The 12,367-nt window shown below is 49.6% G+C and overlaps 1 long non-coding RNA gene across 12 annotated transcripts in view; it reads left to right on the top strand.

The window, feature by feature from the left end:
• Window positions 1–12,367, top strand: part of LOC123845838 (uncharacterized) — a 78,361-nt gene that overhangs the window by 47,082 nt on the left and 18,912 nt on the right. Inside the window, exon 4 of one of the 12 annotated variants that reach the window (XR_010412151.1) lies at window positions 11,437–11,543. The exons of the other annotated variants lie outside the window; for them this stretch is intronic. This is a non-coding gene — a long non-coding RNA (uncharacterized LOC123845838). The remainder of the gene's footprint in view (window positions 1–11,436; window positions 11,544–12,367) is intronic. 12 annotated transcript variants of the gene reach the window in all.

The raw sequence follows: 12,367 nt of genomic DNA, 5'->3' as shown, positions 1-12,367 counted from the left end.
GGACGGGAGCGGACAGCGTGCGGGAGGGAAGTGAGCAGGTTGAGGCAACTGTCAGGAGTTTGGCTGAGAAGCTGGTGAGCAGGAAGGCAGGGGGCGCCAAGCAAGAAGAAAGACATTTTTTGTTTTCTTGCTTTAAAATGTCCGATTATGGTCACTTTCACACATAAATAAACTAGATGGGGTGGTACTGTGATCCCTCGTGGAGCCATCACTCAGTCTGGACGGTGATCAGCTCATGGCCATCCCGTATCTGCACCTCTACCCACTGAGTTTGTTTTAGCGGCAGAGACTTGAGCCCCTTGAAATCCATGGGGAAGGAAATCATTGCGAAGGGGAGTGTGAATAGTCAAGAGAGAGAGAAGCCAAGCACAGATGATAGCCGGGGTCGGTGCGAAGGTGGGGGGACTAAGATGCCGTGAACCTGAGAAGGATTTTTGGGAAGCCGGTGGGTGCTCCTTCCTCACTGCAGCGCGGACAGCGTGGAGTGCAGGTGCATGCAGGTGCATGCAGGTGTGTGCAGGTATGTGCAGGTGCGTGCAGGTGCATGCTGGTGTGTGCAGGTGTGTGCAGGTGTGTGCAGGTGCGTGCAGGTGTGTGCAGGTGCGTGCAGGTATGTGCAGGTGCGTGCAGGTGCATGCAGGTGTGTGCAGGTGCATGCAGGTGCGTGCAGGTATGTGCAGGTGTGTGCAGGTGCATGCAGGTGTGTAAAGATGCATGCAGGTATGCGCAGATGCGTGCAGGTGTGTGCTGGTGTGTGCAGGTGCGTGCAGGTGCAGGCTTGAACGGCTGACGTCAGGAAGATAAGAGATTTCATCTGATGATGGAGGGAGGTAGCTCCTCCTCATCCTCCAAGGCCTCCTCCTTCTTTTAAATTAAGTAGTCATGTCATGACATCTTCAGAGAAGGGGGAGGGTGGGCATTTGAAGAGAGCGCGGATCGTCGGGTTAGTCATTGTGGAGACAGGCGGAATATTTACTGGACGGGGTTCCAGGCCCATTTGGAGGAGATGGATTGGCCCCGAGAACCAGACTCAGCTCGCACACATCTATGTGCGTATTCGTACACCCGGCTTGTGAATGTTTGCTTTCGTAATATACTGCTGTCGGCACTCTGCTCCCTAGCAAAGGAATGTGCGTCCGAACATGTGTGTGTGTGTTTTACGGGGGACATGGATTCCACAGGCTCCTGAGTGTGTGAGCAGAATGTCTAGATCCCAAGAGGGAGAGGATTTCAGTTCTTCAAATGTAGGTGTGACTTAGGGACCTGGCGCCTGTGTTTTGCATTAGCTGTTGCAGGGCGCCACCTGCTGGAAAGCCCGCGCAACGTCGCCAGCCGGGTTTTCCCAGCGCGCACTCTAAGTAAAACCTTCCTTCTGGGCCAGGTCCGCGTTCTTGCACATGGCACTTCCCCCTGGCCTGTGAGTTCCACTCCTTAGAGGCTCCTTTACTTTCCTTGTGTATTAAAGCAGGAACACGAAAATGCGTTCTCTTCTGACTCGGTTTTGGCCCGAGACCACATCCGCCCTGTCACAGTACATTTCTCGTCTGTAAGGCTCATCCGTGTCCGTGTATCAAAGAAGAAGAAGGAAAGGTTAGACTCACCTGGAACAGCATTAGTAAGAAGTAGATTGTCGGTTAAAGGCATGGGGAGTATAGTTGCTATGGAAACCAACTTTGTCCAGATTATGAGGTGTCTTGTTCAGCAAATCTGCATTTAGTCCCCCAGCACTTCCTGTTCCAAATCCTCCTCCTCCTGGTTCCGTAACTAAAATATGCGTTTCCGGGCGCCTGGGTGGCTCAGTCGTTAGGCGTCTGCCTTCGGCTCAGGTCATGGTCCCAGGGTCCTGGGATCGAGCCCTGCATCGGGCATCGGGCTCCCTGCCTGGTGGGGAGTCTGCTTCTCCCTCTCCCACTCCCCCTGCTTGTGTTCCCGCTCTCGCGCTCCCTCTCTCTGTCAAATACATAAATAAAACATCTTTAAAAAAATAAAAAATAAATAAATAAAATATGCGTTTCTTCATAGTTTCCAAGTTGACCACTCGGGACCCTTCTGGTCTGCCATAAGTGATCTTTTTTATAGTCAAACTGGCCCAGAGCACCATGTCCATTAAAGCTCGTTCTCCATGAGACGCTCAGGTCACACCACGAAACTGCTCTCGGTTTCTAGGTTTTCATTCAGTAATTCCTTTCCTTCAAATTAACTTATGCTATGGGAGAATTCAGGGATAAATCACTCTAATTGCTTCCTCTCCTTTAATTCAGTCAATAAGTCTTAATTATGGTCATTTTACATATACAAATTGTCATGATTCACAGAGAATTCAGAGAAACGCCAGGCTGAAGTACTGAGTCATTCACAAGAAAAGCAGTGTTCGCTCATTTACTTAGGCGGTCTTCAGGAAGCACCTACTCTGTGTCAGAAGTTTTGGAAGCCCGTGGGGATATCGGGGAGCAAGACAGTCATGACTGGTCTCTGCAGAGCTTTCTCTCCAGTGTGGAAAACACTGATGAGGTCATCACAGAAGACTTCTGGTGAGGTCTCTGGTAGGGGAAGTCCAGAGAATGTTGTGGAATACCTGGAAGCTAGAGAGTTATGGAGGGCTTCCTGGAAGAAGGGGTATTAACCCATGATGGAAGGGAAGAACAAAATGATGCCAGGAGGGCTATGGGGCTGAAACCTAATGGTGAGAGCCAGATGATGGAGAGGGTGATAAACCTTTTTAAGGTGTTTAGATTTTTTTTAACAATAAGTCTAGTTGATATCCATCCCCACGCATAGTTATAATTTTTTATTTTCTTGTGATGAGAACTTTTAAGATCCACTCTTTTAGCAACTTCTAAATATATGGTACAATATTATTGACTATACTCACCATACTGTACATTACATCCCCAGGATTTATTTATTTATTTTATAACTGGAAGTTTGTCACCTTTTGACTGCCTCTACCCATTTCGCCCACCCTGGCCCCTACCTCTGGATTTTATTCCAAGATTTTATTTTAGGAGCAAATACCAGCCAGTGAAAGATTTTAAGTATGTATGTGTAAGAGGGTGGTGACCACACTCAGATTTATATGTTAGAAAGGTTATTCTAGCTGAAATTTGGAGCAGGACTGAGGGGGAGCCAGACTGGACATGAGGGCAAAGGTATGTGCGATGTGGCCCTGGCTTCTATTACGGGAGCCGGAGAGAAGTGAATGGATCCGAGAGAGATTATTGCATGGATAGGACTTGTTGGAAATTGGTTGTAGGAGGTAAGGGAAGGAGAAGAGCCTAGCTTTCTGTCTTGAGCAGAGGGGTACTTGGAGGTTTCATTTAGTGAAACAGGGAGTACCGGATGAGAAGTGGATTCTCAGAATGGCCAGGGGAGATGAGTGTTTCCCCTTGGGATGTGCTGAATTTGAGACATCTAATGCGTGGGGCAGATATGTCAGTGAGCGTCTGGAGGTAGGAGCCTGGTGCTCTGAAGACAAATCTGGGCCGGAGATACAAGTTAGGAGTCACCCTCCTGTTGAGGGTAAACTGATGCTTGGGCTATGGTCAACAGCTCCCAGAATGCAGGGTGAGCAAGCAAGAGTGGCCAGGAAGAAGCCCCGAGGCCCCCATCGTTGAAGGAATTGTTAGAGGAGGCAGAAGCCAGCAAGTGAGACCAGTCACAGGGGGAGAGAACCAGGCGGGCTGCTGTAGAGCTGGTTAGGAGAAGCTTCTGGAAAGGCTGCATGCGGCACAGCATGCACGTTCCTGAGAAGGACTGATGTTTTCTTTGGGATTTAGTAATGGGTGGCCTTGTCAGGTGGGGTCCTGGGGGGGTGATCATGGGCTTCAGGGAGTTCGCAGTGAGGAGAGGGGAGGAAGGGGAGACAGTGAGCTTATTAAGTCAATCTGCGCCTTGTGAATTGGAAGCTAAGGGTGAGGCGGGAGATTGGAAGCTAGGGGTGAAGCGGGAGCTGGAGGGGCAGGTGTGATGAGGGAGGGATGTTCTGTTTTTGGAAAGGGGGTGGTTGAGAGTGTTTCAGTACTCCCAGAAGTTATCATGCAAAGAACGGAAGGCCGAGGGGTCAAGAGGGAGCACTCAGTAGGGAGTGAGGTCCCTAAGAAGGCAGCCGGAGTTAATCAGTTATTGTGTCTGTCCTTATGAAGGAACAGTTCTAAGAGCATTGTCTCATTACACAGCCTCTCCGAGAGAGGTTCTGCTGTTAGGATCCCATTTTTTGAGTTGGGGAAACTGAGGCACAGTTGGGCACTGGGAGGAACCAAGGCCACATGGAAAGTGGTGGAGCTGGGACTCGTACCCAGGCGTCTATCTCGAGACTCACAGCGCTAACCCCGAGGCCTCGTCATGGGAGCCACAGTCCAGGGGGAGATGTAAGTAGGAGGTGTTCAGCCTTACCCTGGGACTGAGCAGGGTGGAGACAGACGCAGGTGTCAATGTGAGGGCTGTTATTGGTGTCCTAGAAATGCTGTAACAGGTTACCCCAATCTGGGTGGTTTACAAACCACAGGGATTTATTCTCCTGCCGTTTAGGAGGCTGGAAGTCTAAAATTAATGGGCCATCAAGGTCTGACGTCTTGAGAAAGGGCTCCCTGGTGTGGGGCTGCATGCCTCCACCGTCAGCCTCTGTCCTCATGCAGATGGCTTCTCGGTGTCCCAAACCTCTCCGCCTTTCTCTGAGAGAGACACCTGCCATGGGATCTAAGGCTCACCCTACATCCAGGACGATCTCATCTTGAGATCCTCAATTACACCTGCAAAGATGCTTTTTCCAAATAAGGTCATGACCACGGGTTTGAAGATCTGGGCACGTCTTGTGGGGTCACAACGTGACCTGCTGTGGCTAGAAAATTGAGGGAGTCCTGCCTAATGGATTCCATATCTTCTGTGAAGGAGGAACATGAATAATTTCTGAGAGTGAACTCAGATGTAGAGGGATCAGGTTTCTGAGGAGAGTGAAGAAATCTTGCAGTAATTATTATTGGCATCTGGAGTCAGCTGACTAGGAAACACTGCATGTTTGTGCAGAACGAGTCTGCTCGCATTCACTTAGAGTTGTGTGATCTCCCCTGGCAGCCATGAGCCACCTGGGCAAACAGGCGGAGAGCTGACCATGGACACGACTGAGTCACAGTCTGTGGGGAGGGGGCGTGAATGCCGGGGAAGGGCAGAGACAGAGGAGGCTTAGGATGTTGGCAAGTGGTGGTTTTCTAGAGAAGGCCGTAGACGTGAAGCCAGATGTGCATGGAAGTGCAGTCAGAAGGGGCGAATGGATGAGTCATGGCAGACAGGACCCTGGGAGGAATTCGGTGAACCGGCCGTCTTAATACAAGGTTATTCTCAGAGCATGGGGTATTGGGTTGTATTGTTTCACATGAAGAAAAGAATCTGGTTGCAGCAGAAGTAAAGAGAAGATTGAGAGAGATGGAAAAGTCAAAGAAGAGAGAAGGCAGGAGTCTGGACAGGCCACCCATGCGGACACAGAGCCCACGGGACAGTGGCAGGGCCAGGGTGGAGGAGGCTGCTAAGGGCACGGTGTTGGACCCAGCTCCAGGACCACTGGCGGCTGGAGAAGGTGTTGAGCTGGGTGTGGTGATTGCCTTGGTCTGCCGTTCATCACTATAGATTGTTCAGAGAGACAGAACCAACGGGGTGTGTGTGTGTGTCTGAGAGAGAGAGAGAGAGAGAGAGAGAGGGAGACAAAGATGGAGACAGACAGAGAGAAGAGGGAAGGAAGAGAGGGGAGGGGAGGGAGAGGGAAGAAGAGAGATTTATTATAAGGAATTGGCTCCCACATGATGGAGGCTGAGTTCAGACCAAGGAGAGCTGATTGTGTAATTCTAGTCTGAGTCCGAAGGTCTGAGAATCGGGAATCAGTGATGTAAGTTCCAGTCCAAGTACAAATTCAAAAGGCAGGAGGCTGATGTCTCCGCTCAAAGGCAGTCGGGAGAGAAGAATAATTCTGCCTTCCTCTGCCTATTCTACTTAGACCTTTGACTGATTGGATGAGTCTCACCCACACTGGGGGAGGGCGGTCTGCTTTACTCAGCCCACGCATTCACATGTTAGTCTCATCCACACACACCAGAATAGTATCTGACTAAATATCTGGGCACCCATGACTCAGTCAAGTTGACCCAGGGAGAAATTAACCATCACAAGTGTCTTGATTACATGTAGTGCCTTAATATATTGGTCTTCGTCTCCTCAATATAAAATGAAGGATGAACAAGATTATTTCTAAAGGCCCTTCTAATTATAACTTTTGTGTTTTAAAGCAGAATCCCAAGTGCTTGGTGTGGTGTTTCTTCTTAATGGAGTATAATTCAGAAATGGCACCTATGAATCCACAGATCTTAGAAACTGATGATTATACTCAGGGTCTAGCTGTTACTCTCTCCTTACCTGCCTTTTTTTTCCTAATCATAAAGTTTTGGATAGAACACCTTTAAGAGTACAGCTCTAGGAGCCTCTCATTAACACACAGTTCCAGAAGGTTCCCGGACGGCGGGCCCAGCTCTCGTTGTAGAAGCTCTGCTTTCACTGAACACGAGGGATGCTGGAGCACTAACCTCTCAGGTGAGTTCCTCGTACGGACTTCCTCAGGGAATGCACTCCTCTGTGTGGCCTTCCTTGACTTCCCTCCCCGCCTGCGCCGTCGGGACCAGGGGCCCTGCTGCTGTCCCCTCCCTAGCGCTCCTGCCATGGCGCTCTATACACGGGATTGCTTGTCCTTTATTTCTGTCTCCCCCACACAATGACTAACACAGAAGACACGGTGAATTAATTGAGACTGATGTCATTTTATTGTGGGCTTAAGATGAATCTGTCCTTCTCTTGCTTGTCGCCACATCGAGCAGCTATTTGATACAGGTCACCGTGCTGGCAGCCGGGAGAGTCATGATAAACACGACCCAGGAGGTCCTGACCCTCGGGAGGCATGTGTGCAAGTAGTAGAGACTGACGAGACCAAAGGGAAAGCCGCGGGAAACAAGATGTGGAGTGGCTGCCATTTGTAATTCATTTGTCATGGCGGGAATAAGTAAGAGACTGACAGGTATCCCTACTTTGGTGAAGAGGAACACGACGTCTTTGTCAGTTGGTGACATGGGAGGGAACTGGGGAATTCTCCAGCAGAGGCTTGGGGTGGAGAAACGGGAGGCACGTGGGGTTGTGCAGGGACCTGCGCTGGTCCCCGTCCTGAGCGTGCTGGGGGCGGGGGTGGGGAGGAGATGTAGCAGGAGCATCATGGGTGGAGGGGACCCTACCGTCCGGGGATAACGTAATGGCAGGAAAGACCCCAGGATGTAGGTTTGAGGTGTTCTAAAGATAAACATTGATTTAGATTTGCTGATGTGATCAGATTTGTGGGCGTGGATGATGAAAACAGGAGGCAGGCATGTCTCTGACATAATGGATCGCCGTGCACTGGTTTGGGGAGATCTGGAAGAAGAGAGGCTTCGGTGGGGGGGGGGTATAGGTAGGATGGGGGGCTGAGCACCCAGCGGTTCTACTTTCTCACCAAACGATGAGGTGACATCCTTAACTGAGCGAGCCTCTGTTCTCCTGGTGACATGGAAGCTAACTTGCTGGTGAGAGATAATCGACTCTCTGGTCGGCTTGGATTTCTGCTTTTTGGCATCTGTTCATCTGTGCTTTTTGTTTTCTGAAAGTTGTTGGTTGTGATAATTACTGTTTGGGTTTGTGTTGTTGTTGTTGTTGTTTGATGAGATTTAAAATTCTGTGTCAGGGCGCCTGGGTGGCTCAGTTGGTTAAGCGACTGCCTTCGGCTCAGGTCACGATCCTGGAGTCCCGGGATCGAGTCCCGCATCGGGCTCCCTGCTCGGCAGGGAGTCTGCTTCTCCCTCTGACCCTCCCCCCTCTCATGTGCTCTCTCTCACTCTCTCTCTCAAATAAATAAATCAAATCTTTAAATAAATAAATAAATAAATAAAATAAAATTCTGTGTCAGCACCCGGTCAGCATATCATGCTTTGGGGGCAATGGCCGGCAGGGCGGCGGGCCGTGTGAAGTGGGAGAATTGATCTGATCATCACGTTGACAGAGGGGTTTCTTGAAGGTTCAGAGGAGACAGGTGTTGGAGAAAGAGCACATTAGGCATTGTAGAGAAAAGGAGGGATGGAGGTGCACAGCTTTGCCGTGCCCTGCACAAAAAGTGACACTCATTTCCACCCTACAGACTTTTAGTCCAGTTGCTGCGACTCCCCGGGCCACTCGGGCGCCCTTGCTGGGCTCAGGACAGCGTGCACGAGAGTGGGGGCTGCCCAAGGGGCCCGTGCTCATCTGAGTTACATTAATTCTTTATTGTGAAATAAATTATTCATACCCAACGATGTATATAAATTATATACACAGTTTAAAGCATGTAATTACAATCATAAAATAAACACTCAAGTCTCAGCCAGTCAGCTGAAAATGAGGACACTGCCTGTTCCTTTGACAATTCTTGGGTTTTCGCCCCCAGCACCTATGGGCGACCCTCACCCCCTTAGCTTTCTGTATGCTTAGATCTCAAATGCAGCTATCCTGAAATAATATGTTAGCTAGTTTTGCTTATTTTTAAACTTCTTATAAATGGACATATATTCTTTTTGTTCCCTCATGACTATATTTTCTGAGATTTTTCCATGCTTTTAGAGGCACAACAGTTAACTTACATTCATCAATAGATACTGCTCCATGGTAGGAAGATGCGACAGTTTATTAATATATCCTGCCTTCGATGGACATGTAGTTTATTTCCACCCTATTTCCACGTTTTTCGGATTATATACTTGGGAATGAAATTGCCGAATCTTAGTTGATAGTCCTATCACCAGGGTATGCTTCATTGCTTTCAAAGTGATTCTCCCAATTTTGGATTGCATTTTCATAACCGGTAATCCCAGAGACTTTGCAAATGTGGAAACAGAGCTCCTGCCTGGTCACCCTCGCAGAGACAGCCATGCTGCAGGAATGGGGGGACACTCCAGGCCAGTGAGGCTCTGGCAGCGCATTTTCCTCGTTCCATTTCTTCCTTCACTCACTCCTGTTCTCGGACAGGAGTATCTCTTACCACATGGAGGTGTCTGGGGGGCTTCCCGGAGGCTAAGAATGTCCAAAATCAGGAGATGTGAGGTTAGAGGCAGAAAAGGCAGAGGGCGCTGGGGAGTCTGGAATGCCTGTCAAGCCATGGACGGGAGGAGGTTGACTTGCACACGTTTGGCCATAATTCCTGAACCAGAGTGGAAGGCTTCTGCAGCTGGGAGCTCCCAGAGTCCCCGTGGGACTGCTGTGAGAATCTCTTATCCCGCACGGACACAGAAGTGTGGGATCACCGCCGGACGTTGCGCTGTCCTGACGCTCTGGCCGCCGTCTTCCTGGAACACCGGGCTGGCACCTACACACCCTCCCTTTCCCCAGAGGCTCAGCCCCGAGCCAGTCACATTAGAAAAAGAGCCTCTAATCCTCACAAGGCTCCTGAAGAGCAGGGATTGTGCTAACTTCGGGGATGAGAAAACTGAGGTTCGGGGGGTCACTGGCTTCTAGGTGGCCGAAGCAAGGTGTCCCCGCCGTCTAATTTCACCTGGGCTCTTTCTCCCGGTATCTGCCCCGCTCTTCTGTCTCTGGTCCTTTCTCACCCTGTGACCCTCAACAAGGGCTTTAGATGAAAAAGTCACCGTTCACATAAGCACTCATGTAACAGGGAAAATCACTGTGCGGACCTCATCCATTCTAGGAAGAGCAGCGTTCCAGACCACACAGGGTCTGTCTCCCTTGACGTTATTATTGTCTTTGTGTTTATATCGGTCTCCTAAGTCAAGTCGTGCCGCCTGTGGGTTTAGTCGGCCCCGTAGCTCGCATGTGCCTACAATAGGTAGGTCTTGTCTGTAGATCTTGCTTCGGTGTCTTGTGGGTCCTGCGTGATTTTGCTTGCGTCCTGGCAGAGAGCATATTCCCCCCCAACACTCGGGGCTCTTAGCAGAGGCTTTCCTGGGATGAGCAAACTCAGACACTCGTCCCCTAGCTCTGACGATTGTCTTGGAGAAGCAGTCAGGCTTAGCAGCATACCCAACCTGCCGATGTCCCGATCCCTGGGGACACTGCCGTCACGGCCTCTCAGGCCCTTCCCTTGTCCAAGGACACCTCAGCCTGCTGATAGGGGGTCGGGGCAGAGCGAGGCCATATCACTCAAATGAGGGGAAAATCGGAACATTGGTCTCCCTCCTGGTGAGGCTCGGGACATCCTGTTGCCACCACGTGGGAGGCACCAGGGGGAAAAGTGATTCAGATCACCCCCCTCCCTGCACAACCTTCCTGCCGCCTCCCACACCAGGGCCACCTCCCCTGGTTCTCCGGTGGACCCCGCAGATGTTGGGAATGTCAAGGCCATGATCTGTGGAGTTGTTCTCTAGGGCCAACCCCCAGACAGTAAGTTGAAATGAAAAGAAATCCTAAACTCTTCTCATAATGGTCATGCCACAGGAAGACAAATATGAGGGGCTTTTGTTTCCAGCTCCTATGGGCAACTGGTTGCCCTGGAATCCTGGATCCTCTGCTTTCAAATTAGGGAGAGAATCTCCGAAAATAACAAAGTTTTCTGAGGATAGCAATAGACAAGACACCAGAGGTTTTGTGGGGTCTAGAACAGGGCCTGGCAAACGTTTCCGGCAGAGGGTCAGAGAGTGAATGTTTTAGGTTTTGTGGGCCCTTCTGTCTCTGTGGAACATAAATCTTTGAGTGGATTTACAATCCTTTAGAAAATACAAACACCGTTCTTAGCTTGGGATCCTTACAAAGCTGGACCACAGGCTGGATTTGGCCTGTAGCTTGCTAACCCCAGTCCTACGAGGATGCCTTCAACTTTAGAGCCACGAAATATCAGAGAAAACACTGCTAGAATCTCAATGTGGTAAATTCTGAGAGGAAGCCATGAGCAGAAACAGCAGGAGCAAGCATGACTACTTAGGAAATAGTTTCTGGAGAAGAGCATGAACGAGGGAAGGGAAAGGAAGAACAGAGTGTCCAGAGCACAGGTGAGAATCTGGGGAAGCGGCGTGAATGAGGCAGAGTCTCTCCTGAGCACGTACACGCATGCCCTGTTGTGTGGCCGACCGGATTTGTGTGGGGACTTGAGAAGGAATGTGCTCCCTTCTTGTGGTCCTAGCTGCAGTCCTCTTTCAACCGTGTCCGGTCACAGTCCTTCACTCACCTTCCTGCCGCGTTCCAACACCATTGGTTTAGTGCTCCTTCTATTAGTTATCAGGGTAAAAAACAGAGAGAGAGAGAGAGAAGGAGGGCATCATTGTGGTGGGGCATTGGTTGGCGGGGGTGGGGAGGAAGACAGCAGGAGCTGTGGGAAGCTCTCTGTGGATTGAGAAGTAAATGCAGGAGTACCAGCCTTGTAACTTTAATCAAAATACAAACCATTTTCTCCCCCAGATCATCAGAAAATATTCAAGGCAGAGAAGGAGAAAAATTCAAACATGAGCTGAGAGATAATACGTGTCCAAGAGAAACTGAGGAAGGGAGCTCATGTGCTAGCCCAGGTGGGAACACAGGTGAACAGGCTACTCTTTGCTAGAAGATAATATGAAAGACAGATTTCTAAATACCCTAGAAATAGTGGCCCTTCCAGGAAAGACCCATTTCCCCAGCATTCTGCAAGAGCCCTGAACCAAGAGTTAAAGTATCTTGGCTTTTGTCTCAGCCGACTCCTTCCCAGCTGAGACCTCCAGCTCATCTGAGTCTGTTTCCTCATCAATGAAATGGAGACTATCTGGGTTTTTTTCCTATTTCATTCCATTGTTTGGATTTGTACATGGATACTAAAGGGCTTTATAAAGTATTAAGAACTATGATTATGAAAGAGATATTATTAGTTTCTATATTTAATTCCTATTTATTAGTGTTTCAGTAGTGGGTTGCCTTTACTCATACATGGCTGGCTGTGTACTGGGATTGACCGGTATCCCAGGGACGACCTGCCTCTCAAATTTCTGCTGAATCAGACTGTGACAACATGATTAAATCATTTCAGAGGGATCCAAAGTCTCTACAGTCCTCAGGTTATGAAAATAAGAAACATTAAAACCAAATGTATCAAGGATGGGACCCAATTCACCTGTGGGCATCCTCGTTCCTGATTAGCTGGTCCCCTAGCTGTGTCTTCAGGGAGAACAGCAGGGTTACCTCTGGAGGCATCCGAGAGCTCGGGGTCACCATGAAAGCAGCAAATGCCTGCCAGGAGAACACCGGAGGGGAGCAAGGCATTCAGGAAGAGAGGAAAGGTCTCCTGCACCTGGCTTCACAGTTGTGATGGATGCTGATTTGTTCTGCCCAGACATAGGGTGTTTGAGAGATGGCAGCCTGT

This window comes from Mirounga angustirostris, unplaced genomic scaffold (genome assembly GCF_029215605.1).
Source record: "Mirounga angustirostris isolate CCGP_5_RB_7025 unplaced genomic scaffold, mMirAng1.0.hap1 SCAF_6, whole genome shotgun sequence".
Taxonomy (NCBI): domain Eukaryota; kingdom Metazoa; phylum Chordata; class Mammalia; order Carnivora; family Phocidae; genus Mirounga; species Mirounga angustirostris.
The sequence above is the reverse complement of the archived record's forward strand: the minus strand, read 5'-3'. Positions and strand labels throughout refer to the sequence as shown.